The sequence below is a fragment of the Cynocephalus volans genome, chromosome 4 (genome assembly GCF_027409185.1).
Source record: "Cynocephalus volans isolate mCynVol1 chromosome 4, mCynVol1.pri, whole genome shotgun sequence".
Classification (NCBI taxonomy): Eukaryota; Metazoa; Chordata; class Mammalia; order Dermoptera; family Cynocephalidae; genus Cynocephalus; species Cynocephalus volans.
Window position 1 is genome coordinate 68,846,232 of NC_084463.1, and position 12,776 is coordinate 68,859,007.

Below are 12,776 nucleotides of genomic sequence, written 5' to 3' on the forward strand. Positions count from 1 at the left end.
TACATTTAAAAGTCAATGATATGGGTCATACAGTGTAAACTCCATGAGAGCAGGGATTTTTGTCTGTTCACGTAGTAAAGCTTCACTAAATTTTTGTTGAATGAATAAATATGGCAATCAAAATAGTTAAAATAGTAATAATTAATAGAAGTATAATATCTAGATTAAGAAAAATGATGGTTTGATTATTCTTCCATGGGGAGACTCCATTTAGAATTTTGCTTCATATCTAGAATACTGCATATCACAATTTATTTATTTATTTAATGGCTGGCTGGTAAGAGGATCCGAACTCAACACTGCCCTCTAACCAAATGAGCCAACTGGCCAGCTGCATACCACATTTTAAAAGAGATAGAACACTAGAAGTATTCTAAAGGACTGTAAAGTGTGAAGAGGCTTGAAATCCTGTTATAAAAATTAAAGGAATTGGGAAAATTTAGCTAGAAAATTCTTAGTGGTGCTGGAGAGATGGGATTCAAATGTTCAGTACTTTGAGCTAAATCACCTATAGAGTCCCTTCTATTTCTGTGAGTCAGTTGTTCCTATCTTAATCTTTGGAACATCTGTTGTCAGTTTTCTATGGAGCTTTTGGAAAGAACAGCATGTAAATCACACATCATAACCACATTATATTTCTCTGGCAGAGTAACTCTAATACCTCAATCAGATTGTAACAATTGTTAATCGCGTAAGGTGTGATAACAGCATAGTATTTCTTATCTTCTGGAGACATATTTTGTAACATTTATAGACGAAATAAAAAATAAAAGTTCAAACCACAGTGTCCCAAGAAGAAGAATCAGTTCATAATGATCTACATAATAATAATTGGGATCATTTCTCAAGAATCAAAATTTTAAATTCTTTTTTCCACCTCTCTTCATAGTTCTTCATCTTATGAGCAAAATGGGCATTTCATCTCTAATTCATCGTAAGAGACTTGCAGGAACAATGATTATGCACTGTTTCTCAAAGTTTGGTCTCCTACTGTTTGTCTTAGAGATGTTCCAAAACCAAGGGCTGTTTGGGGGTTCTTATGGGTCTATTTCAAAGACGTTAATTTTTTACATGAATAAAGGCTAATTCCAAGTAACCTATCAAATGAGTTATCACAGGTTAATAAAATTTGATGCTTCAGAACTAAAACTAGCACATTATGAGTTCACTGAGAATCTGACTTCACAAAATGTTTGGCAGTGCTGAAAAGTTTCTCTGTGTACATGCGTTTGCAGATCATTGGAATCCCCAAAATTTTCTGGGGGGATAATTGTTATTATTGAATCATCTGTGTTGGTTATCCTGGTTGTGGTGTTTGATTGCTGTCAACTCATTAATATATTTTACAAATTTTCACTTTTGCTGTCTCTTTGGTCTTTTAATGATTGCTATTTCTCATTATTATTATTTTGTTCCTTTCCAATATGATTGTAGTTCTTTTGCTCAGTAGAAGGTAAGGAGAGCCGTAGTGGGTAAGCTGAAGGTTTTTGCTCAAAGATAAGTGGGCCAAACCAAAAACACTTAAAAGCTCCTGTCCCTTATGGAGATGTGGAAGTTGTATTAGTTTCCCACTGCTGTTGTAATAAGGGAACACAAACTTAATAGCTTAAAACAACAAACATTTATTATCTTACAGTTCTGGAGGTCAGAATTCCAAGATTGAAGTCACTGGGTTAAAATGAATCTTTTGCCCTTTCCACCTTCTAGAAACTGCACCCATTCCTTGGTTCATGCTCCCCTTACTGCCTTTTCAAAGCCAGCAATGACTGGTGGAATGTTTTCATGCTGCCATCACTCTGACACTCACTTTTCTCTTCCTTCTTTTACTTATAAGAAACTTTGTAATTAAATTGGGCCCACCAAAATAATCCAAGCTAATTTTCCCATCTCAGTATCCTTAATCACATGTGCAAAATCCATTTGGTTATAGAAGGTAACATATTTGCATGTTTTGGGAATTGGGAAGTGGACATCTTTGAAGGGATGTTATCCTGTTCCACAGAAGTGTGGTTAGCCAACAGATTACTGGTACTTAAGAACGTTTTCTGTTTCCAGAAGTACCATTATTAGCTGGCAGAGATAGGCTCCTGAAATTCTGAATTGGAAATGGAATTCTTAACAATTGAAATAATTTTATGAAAGGAATTGGAAATTATGGAAGTGGTTCTATTATTTTCATAGCCAGGCACAGTTTGTATAACATATATTTTTGCTAGTCAACCCAGAAATTTACTTACCATTTAGTGTATTGCTTCTGTAGAATAAATGCACCTTGCTTTTCGAACAACCACCTCCCAAATGAACCTGAAAATACCAGTCATTTCTAAAGTAGACTGTACTTTGAAAAAAAGTAAGCCATTAGGCCGTTGCTCCTATTTATACATTATCTCTTAAATTTGGTGTTTCAAAACAAAGGATAAAAAAAAAGATATCGTCTGATGGAAGGTCGTTCATTCAGCTAATATTTATTATGTCCTATGATGCACCAGGCATTGTGATAGTAATTACATTTTCAATGATGAAAGTGAGTATGGTCCCCTTCCCCCCATCCTCCCTAGGTTTAATCTAGTGGAAATAATTATGGTAAGAGGAAGAGACAGGTACAAAACAAGGTCACTAGTAAGTTGTGTGGCAGGCAGGGCTTGATGAGTTACCCTAATGAGAATGTTTGTCAGCGAGGAAAGAAGGCTGCTGAAAGGAAAAGGAGGACAATCAGAAAGACCAGAATAAACTATTGCCTTCTTTAATGATTTTGTCTAGGGCCAGCATGGTTGTCTGGAATGGATGTACCTTCAATGCTATTGCTTAAAAAAGAAAACAAAATTTCCATTTCAATATGGCAAAATTCTCTATTTTCAGAAGCTCAGAGAGAATGGTTTGAAATCACATGATATGACAATACGGACATGCCTCAAACTCCATGCTTCAATTTCTCTGACTGCAAATAGGAAGAATACTCATTGGGACAGAAATGAGAATTTCTATTTCCCTTACAGCCTTTATGTGGACTCTGAATTTCTTATTAAATAATGGACAATGAAATAAATTGCTTTCATCTCTTGAAGGGCTTCTTTTTTACTTAAATGATTCTGAACTTTTTCTCCCCTTTTCAAGAATTCATATAGCTGAGCATATTAGAAAAACTGACCAGAAAGGAATAGTAAACATATTGGTAAAGTAACTGATTGTCACTATGGCAACACTGAATGTGTTTGACATTTAGTCTTCCCATTATTCACTGTTGCTATAGTAATGAAACCTTGGATTGTGACACCATTTCCAAATTCTATTAAAATAAAGCCCTTCTCATTCTCCAAGGAGGGAGAGTGAGTACTATCAACACACAGGCTGTATTAGGATGTTTTCCAGCACTAAGACACAGATGACATGAGACACATTTTGCTACACTTTAATCAACTTGAAAAACATTCCCCAAAAGTAGAAAAATAAAGAGGAAAATCTCAGCAAGTAAAACAAAATTAATTTTTTGTTATTAAAAAAATCAACCTTTTACTTGTATATATAAAAATAGCTTTGATGTATGATACGTTGAAATTTAGCATCTAATACTAATGTACAAAGGAGAATCTTTTTTGTTTCCTTTTAGGACAAAATATAGTAGAATAATGGCAATCAAGGGCCAAAAAATGAGTAAATGAGTAAAGAAGTTACTTGGGACTTTGAAATTTTTGTGTTTAGAAAAATGTTATCTGATCTACTCATCCACTTTTAAACTTAAGACCAGGAACCAGAATATTACTACATTATTATTAAATTATTGGATGAAGTAGTAGAAACATACTGTTACTGGGGGCACTCGGCTCCTGGCTGAGGCTCCCCAAAATCTGTTACCTAACCCAAGTCTGGCTGCCTGCCCCCAAATAAAAATAAACAACCCCCAAAGTTAAATGTTGGTAAAAATGGATGTCAGCTTTTATTCAGGAATACTGGTGACCTGAGGAGAGATGTTAGGTTAACGTATCTGTTCAGTAAACCTGAAGGAGAATGGCCAGACTAAAGCCATCTCAAGGGTTCAGATTTACTGAGGGTTTTTAATGAGGGGGCTGAGAGAATGGAACATAAGAAATGAAAAGCAGGAAGGAGGGGGACATGAGCTCTTGGGGCTCCATACAAAGAGTTAGGTGCAAGGTGTCTCCAAGGTTCCATCTGGTTTCTGTTCTCATCTTTGCTGTTATCTCAGGGTCCTGCAGATTTTTATTTACTTCAAAGTGGAGTCAGCATAGCTTTATTGATATCTGCTTTGGTTTCTCAGGGTCTGGATAGTATGTGTCTAGTAACAATTTGCAACTCCAGGCTGACTGGAAAACAACTTTACATTTATGTAAATAATGTCATCTTGTCCTGTAACCAAGGTTCAAAATATCAAATAACCATGGGAGAAGAGTCAACTCAGATAAATGCATGCTAAGAAAAAAAAAAAACTGTGTCTTTTAAAAATGTTTTAGAGCCCATGAAGTTTTAGATCCCAACATGGCTTCAGTCCTGCTCACTCCAACAATACTTCAGCTACAGTTTTTATTAATGGAGAAAAATAAGAAGAGATTAGAAAGTAAAGTGGGAGAGAGAGTAGTAAGAATGCAGTGTAGAAGAAAAGAAGAGATATTAAAAAGGAGAGGTAGTGATAACATAATAGAGTTAGGGGGTAGTATAAGAAAGAACCAAAAAATATAAAAAGGTAGGCAGAATGATATGAAAGGAGACAGAGTTAAAAACCCTGAGAAGACTGTTTTATATGACCTGTAGCTGATATTATATGAGTTATTGACATAATATCAAATTATTTGGATTATCAACAGTTATACTGTTACACCTCTTACTGTGTAATGGAGCTGCAAAAGAGATTACTCAAACCAACATGAATGCAATGAGAAGCTCGAAGGGACTGCACCCCAGTAACTCCTCTGTTAGAAGGAGAAACGGGGTACAGCCCCAGTTCAAAGTTAGCTTCTGTTTTTATTGTAAAAAGAAGGAAGTTTCACAAGAAAAATCAATTGACTAAATCATTTCAAAAAAGACATGGGCAATGTGAGGAAAGTTATTTATGGCTAAGTATAGTTTAAACAATAAAAATTAGTGACATCATTTAAACTAACAATGTGACATTCCAAAGTACAATTTGTGAATAGCTAAGTTGAACAAACCGTGATCATTATCTAATCTAAAATATAACATCTCCTTAAATGATTTAATCAAAAGTTAACATTCTTATGATTATATCTAAGTATAAATGTCTCTAAAATTTCCATCAACAAACAGCTTGCCCTTAGCAAACATTTTTTCACAGTTTTCCCTACAGCAATTCTTTCAACATCTTTTAACAACAGTATGTTAAATAATCAAAGTACAAATCCCATCCCTAAACAGTGATTAGAATTGATTAGATGGGCTTTTGCCCCATAGCTGTAGACTTTTGTCCCATACATGCATTACCTAAAAACCCTATACTAAAAATCAACTGAGAATCAACATATACTTAATTAGAATTGATTAGATGGGCTTTTTGCCCCCTTAGCTGTAGGCTGTTGCCTCCTAGCTAAGGACTTTTGTCCCATAAGATTTTTAGCTAAAGAGCCCCTCCTAAAAATCAAATGAGAATCAAGATTTTTAACTCTCTACATTATATAAGTTGCCAATGACTTCTGAAAGTTTATTCAGCTCTATAATAATTTAGAAAAATTATGTCTTGCTCAGAGAGAATATATTCACAATGCTTAATTGAAGCATAGTGCCTAGAATCAGAGAGATCTATCTTATTTTATTTTATTTATTTATTTTAAAAGATGACAGGTAATGGGATCTTAACCCTTGGCCATGGTGTTATTAGCACCATGCTCTCTCAGGTGAACCATGGGCTGGCCCTAGAGAGATCTATCTTAGTTCCACCACTTCCTTGCTATGTTATCTTGAGTAAGCCTCAACTTTTCTGAGCCTCTGTTTCCTTTTTTATAAAATGGTGATATGCCCTAAACATATGCCTCAGTTTCCCTAACTATAAATCCCTTAGAAGAGATAATAAGTGCAAAGTACAGTACTTAGTACAGTGTCTAGTACTTAGTTAGCATCTGATAAGTTTACTAGTTATTATGTCTTCTATCTAGGAATTATGGGAGTGGGAGGGATTAGGAAAGGAAAAAATGGGTCTATTTTGTCATATGCTTTTTGTCTTTTATTTCTTAAGTCATGAAGTTTTTGAGAAATCAGATAATTCAACATAGAACAAACTGCTATTTGAAGCAGCAGAGCATGGCTCTTTGAAGTAGAACACAATAGAGTGGAAAGAACATAGAGCAGGAGCTGGGAGATTTGCAATGTGGTCTCAGCTTGACCACTAAGTAGTGACCTTAGACAAGCCAAAAATCACTCTGGACTTGCTTTCTCTTTTGTAAAATGGAGATAAAAAATAACATCCTGAGAATAGAAATGAAAGGATACAGATTATAAATAAAAATGTCATCATTAATAAAATAACCTTCTAATTTATCTTTTTATGAAGTTTGACATAATTTTGAAAAATGATTAATCACCAGAATCCCCCACATTCAACTCTTATTATCTACGATTTAAATCTGGATTTTAATATCTTGGACTTGCAGATATAAACAGTGTCTTAGGCTATTTGGGCTGCTGTAACAAAAATATCATAGACTGGGTGGCTTAAACAACAAACATTTATTTCTCACAATTCTGATGGCTGGAAAGTCTAAGATCAAGGTGCTGGCAGATACTGGTAAGGGCCCACTTCCCAGCTCACAGATGGCTGCTCTTCTTCCTGTGTCCTTACCTGGCAGAAGGAGCAAGGGAACTCTCTAGAGTCTCTTTTATAGGGTCACTAATCTCATTCATGAGGCTTCTACCTTCATGACTTAATTACCTTCCAAAGGTCTGCCTCCTAATACCATCACCTTGGGAATTAGGGTTTCAACATTTGAATTTGGGTGGGATGCAGACATTCAGTCTATAACAAACAGTATAATGTGTCAAATAGTATAAAGATAGTGTTTGTGTGTCTGAGGGAGGGAGATAGGTAAAAATTGAGATACCCTCTTTTTATTTCTGGATCTTAAAAAATGTTTTTTCTCCACTTTTTCTGTGTCCCTACTGCCTTTTGTCTTCAGAAAAATATTTATACATATAGCTTACAACCAGCTGCTAAACAATTACAGATTCATTGACAAAGGTTACTGTTTAAAGCAATTATATGATCATTGTCCATTCTACAATGTGAAATCTAAATTTATTTGGTAATAAGAAGTAAATGCTGTGCTAAGTTCTGAGGATAAAATGAAGACAAATGACAAGATCCCTGCCTTGGAGGAGCTTACAACCCAACAAATGTTGGAAAAAAGATGGTGGATTGTAGGGAGAGTTGAAAACCATTCACACTTTTTAGCCACCTTGTAGGTATCAATCACAGCTGTTTTGAGTAATGGTACAGTGAGAGGTTTCAGTACACAGACTGTGTTTAAACTCCAGCCCTACCACTTACTAAGTATGCAACCTTGGGAAAAAACTTAACATCTTTTTGCCTCAGTTTCCCCATCTGAAAAAACATGAAGAGTCCTAGTAGACTTCCCACATAGAGTTGCCATAATAGTTAAATAGGTTAATATATATGGAGCCTTATTCTGTGCTTGGCACAGAATAGTATTCAATAATTATTTGTTAAATGAGTTAAGGAAAAGGGAACTGGTCAGTGAGTGAAAAGCTTCCAAGTCCAAAAATCTGTAAAATTCTTATAAAAAGGAAATCAAGAATGCACACACATAAACACAACGAAGAAGTTACAAAAAGTCACAGTAATTTCTCAAACTGAGAAAATAGCTTGTTTAATCTTCACTATGAAATGAAATTTATGCATCTGTTTTTCTGTTGATACATCATACAAAAACAGCTGGATCAATTTTCACTAAATATTCAGGGTGCATTCGGGATGGGGTAATTTAAAATATAGGCTATTTTGCATAAATGAAATTCATTCTTCAGGGGACTCAAAGAAACAGGTGGTCATCCTACAAAACTATGGAAAGTGTTGCTCAACAAGAAGCCTCTATGACTGCCAAACGGGAGAGAGAGAACAAAAGTATGTGTGTGTGTGTACACACACACACACACACACACACACACACACACTTTTTTTTTTAATGTGTTTAAAAATCACTAAAAGTGATTTTTTTTTTTTTTTAAAGATGACTGGTAAGGGGATCTTAACCCTTGACTTGGTGTTGTCAGCACCACGCTCTCCCAAGTGAGCCACGGGCCGGCCCTAACATGATGTTTTTTTAAAAAGATTGTTAATGATTTTCCTAATCACTACTGACCCATCTTACTTCATAGGTTTATCTAGTAGAAACCAAAGTTTGGTCTCCCTCCCACCATAAACAAAAATGGCAACTTAACCATATTTTTTATGCTGATTGGAGTGCCAGGACCCATATGACTTCTTAAGATTTGATACTAGACTGATCCTTGAAACTTAAAATCTGTAATCTCTACTTCTTGTTATAACGATTACCATTTTTAAATAGGTAGTGTTCTACCATATCCTATCTTTCCCAGCTATATGGGAAATTGGTTGCAACAATTTCTATAGGAACCGGTTTTCCATTCAGTGTACATTTTCTTAGAAATATGAAATTTGCTGTTGAAAAGCTTGCAATGTCATTTCACAAACCATTGTAATTTACCTGATGGATGATAAAAATTGCAAGCAGTTTGGTGGAATACCACAGAGGACAAAACAGAGTGAGGGTTATCTTGTTTAGGGTTCAGTTCAACTCAGCAAATATACTTTTGCCAGTGTAGGTGCCAAGTAATGTGCTAGGTGCTGGAGATAGAAAGGTAAATGGTACTGTATGATATCCAAATAAAATATGCATAAGTATAAAACTCTTATGAGAAAGGAAAACTTGATCTCTTCTAAGGTTGTCAGGGAAGAGTGGGTTTTGATGAGATTAAGAGTATGTAATAAGGATAAGACAGGGAGGAAGCAGGGCATTGCAGGAAGAGGAAACAGCATGTGCAAAGGCAAAAATAAAGATTGGAAACAGCATGATACATTAAGTGCAGTTGCTGTTGTGTAACATAGGTTATAACACGTTCACTGGGCTATTTTTTTCTTAACTAAATTGCATTTGGAGCCAAAAGGGGAATAGAGATTTTTCATTTCCCTTTTGTTAAATGAAAAGCAACGAAATAGAAATATTTTAGTTACTATTATATTCACATTCTGAGACTTTTAATAAGCTGTGGTCAGGTAGTCTAGAACAGCATTGTCCAATAGAAATATAATGCAAGGCATATGTATAAATTTAAATTTTCTATTAGCCACATTTAAAAAAATAGAAAACCACAGATAGCTAAAGCAATATTGAGAAATAAGGATGAAGTTGGAGGAATCATACTTCTTGATTTCAAACTGTATTACAAAACTACAGTAATCAAAATAGCACGGTATTGGCATAAAAGTACAAACATAGACCAATGGAACAGAATGGAGAGCCCAGAAAATCTATTCATATATAGTCAACTAATCTTTGATAAGGGTGCCAAGAATATGCAATGGGGAAAGGATAGGCTCTTCCATAATAAACTGGGTATCTACATAAAAGAATGAAATTGGACCCTTATCATATACTATATACAAAAAGTAACTTGAAATAAATTAAAGACATAAATGTAAGACCTGAACCTGTAAAACTCCCAGATGAAAACATAGGGAAAAACCTCCTTGAGATTGGTCCTGGCAATGAGTTTTTTGGATAAGACAACAAAAGCACAGGCAACAAAAGCAAAAGTAAATGGGACTACATCAAACTAAAAAGCTCTGCACAGCAAAGGAAACAATCAACTAAATGAAAGCATCCTACAGAATGGGAGAAATATTTGTGAACCATGTATCTGATAAAGGGTTAATATCCAAAGAATAAAAGGAACTCATACAACCCAATAACAAAAAATAAATAACCTGATTAAAAAATGGGCAAAGGACCCAAATAGACGATTCTCCAAAGCAGACATACAAATGGCCATAGTTACATGAAAAGATGCTCAACATCACTAATAATCAGGGAAATGCAAATCAAAACCACAATATGATATCACTTCATACCTGTTAGGATGTCTATTGTAAAAATTAAATAACAAGTGTTGGTGAGAATATGGAGAAAAGGGAATCTTTATACACTGTTGGTGGAAAGTAAACTGTTATAGCCATTACGGAAAATAGTATGGAGTTTCTTCAACAAATTAAAAATAGAACTACCATACAACTCAGCAATCCCACTTCTTGGTATATAACCAAAGGAAATAAAAATCAGTATCTCAAGGAGATATCTGCGTCCCCATGTTCACTGCAACTTTATACACAATAGCCAAGAAATGGAAACAACCTAAGTGTCCATCTATGGATGAAAGCACAAAAAACTGTGAGATACCCCCACGATGGAATATTATTCAGCTATAAAAATGAAGGAAATTCTGCCATTTGCAACAACATGGACGAATCTGGAAAACATTATGTTAAGTGAAATAAGTCAGACACAGAAAGACAAATACTGTATGATCTCACTTATACATGGAATCTAAAAAAAAGTTGAACTCACAGAAGCAGAGAGGTTCCCAGGGGCTGGAGGGTAGGGGAAATGGGGAAATACTGGCAAAAACATACAAACTTCCAGTCATAATGTGAAAAAGTTTAGAAGATTTAACATACAGCACGGTGACTATATTTAATAATATTGTATTGTTTATTTAAACTTCAGGAAGAGAGTATATCTTGTGTCCTCACCACACACAAACACACACACACACACACACATTACACACTCACAGTGGCAACTACATGCAGTGATGGATATGTTAGATTGTGTTAATAATTTCACAATGTTTATGTATACCAAATCATCACAGTGTACACCTTGAATCTATAAAATTTATATTTGTCATTCTTCAATAAAGTTGAAAAAATTTTAAAAACAGGTAAAATTAATTTTAATAATAGGTTTTCCTTAACCCAGTTATGAAAAATATTATAATTTCAATTTATAATCAAGATAAAAGTGATCAATGAGATATTTTACATTTTTGTTCATACTAAAACTTGAAATCCTGTGTATATTTTTACACTTACAGCACATCTCAATTCAGACACTATTTTTTGGAAAAACTTGATCTGTGTTTATATTTCAAAAAATTTACAGTTGAAAAACTTAACCCAAGTTTTACAAACATACTTAGAAGTTATCTAATAGCTGCATTGAGTATCAGTTTTTTTATTTTGATTAAAATAAAATAGTTATTTTATTTTTATTAAAATTAAATACAGTTAAAATTGTTGTTCAGTTGTACTGGCCACATGTCAAGGATTCATCCGGCTGTTGCAGTTGGACAGCAGAGTTCCAGAATAAGTGTATAAGTACCTTTGGGTCAAATCTCTAGACTGAAATTAACAGAAAATCAGGTTGGTAATGGGGTACTAATATTAGGCATTATGGATTACCTTCAATCTCTCTCTTGTTCGTCCACATCCACCCGGACAAAATAAAGCTAAGAAGAAATAGCGAGGGTATCTCTGGAAAAGATCCTGCAATCAGCAAGGAGACTGAGGTTAATTGGGGGAAGTTTAGAGTTCATGATAGGAAAGCAGAAGTTCTTTAATATTTACTGACTCATTTGAGACCTTATCCTTGCTACTGAATTAAATAAACAGATTCAAGTGGTGGGCAGACTCTGAAAGGGGACACAGAGAAAGTGTCTGGTCGTAACGGGGATGGATAGTTCTCCTACTTTCTCACTGCACTCACCCCCAAAAATGTCCACCACAAACACAACCCAAAATTACAAAATACAAGTTCCAGTACTTTTTCAAAAACAAGTTTCTTTTGTTCTACTTAGTCAAGAGTATAGGCATGTTTCTTCAACAAAGCCATAAGTAAAAATCTGTAAGATTAAATTGATCATTGCATTTCAAAGAGCATAATTTCATAAGCACTTCCTATTTTATGGAAAAAGAGTTCCTCCGGAAATATCCAGCAAGGATTGAACATTCATCCAGAATATTCCATCATTTATTTACCAAATCTTTTGAGTGCCTGTTATATTTCAGACACTGTACTAGGCAAAGAAATTATGAGGGTACTTCAAAAAGTTGGTGGAAAATAGAATTGAAAGATACGAATCTTTCCATGACCTTTTTGAAGCACCCTCATATAATAGAGAACAAGAAAAACCCGACCTGTATGGAACATGTGATACGAGCTGTCAAAGAAAAGGTGCAGTTTGTGATGGGCACTCCCCGTAGCAAGGTTGCCAGATTTAGCAAATAAAAATAACGAGATGCCAAGTATTGCATGGGACATAGTTATACTAAAAATTATTTGCGGTTTCCCTGAACTTCAAATTGAACTGAGTGTCCTGTCTTTTATCTGGGAGACCTACATTGGAGGGAAAATTTGAAACTGGAGGTAGGGTGAATGGAGAGAAATAAAGGCTTCCTTCAGAAAATAATTTCTATGATGAATCTTGGGTTTAGAAGGGAAGAGGCAGGGCAAAATCTTTCCGGGAGGAAAGCACAGCAATGCAAACTGTGTCCTAAGGCCACCGTAGAGCCTAAGAACTGAAAGAAGCAAAGGAATTGGGGTGAGGAAGGTAATGTTGAGAGAGGAAGCTCGAGAAAAAAGCTGGAGCCTTATCTTTCAGAGTTTTGTAATCCTTGTAAGGTACGTTATCACAAAAATAGTGAGATTCCACTAAAGAAC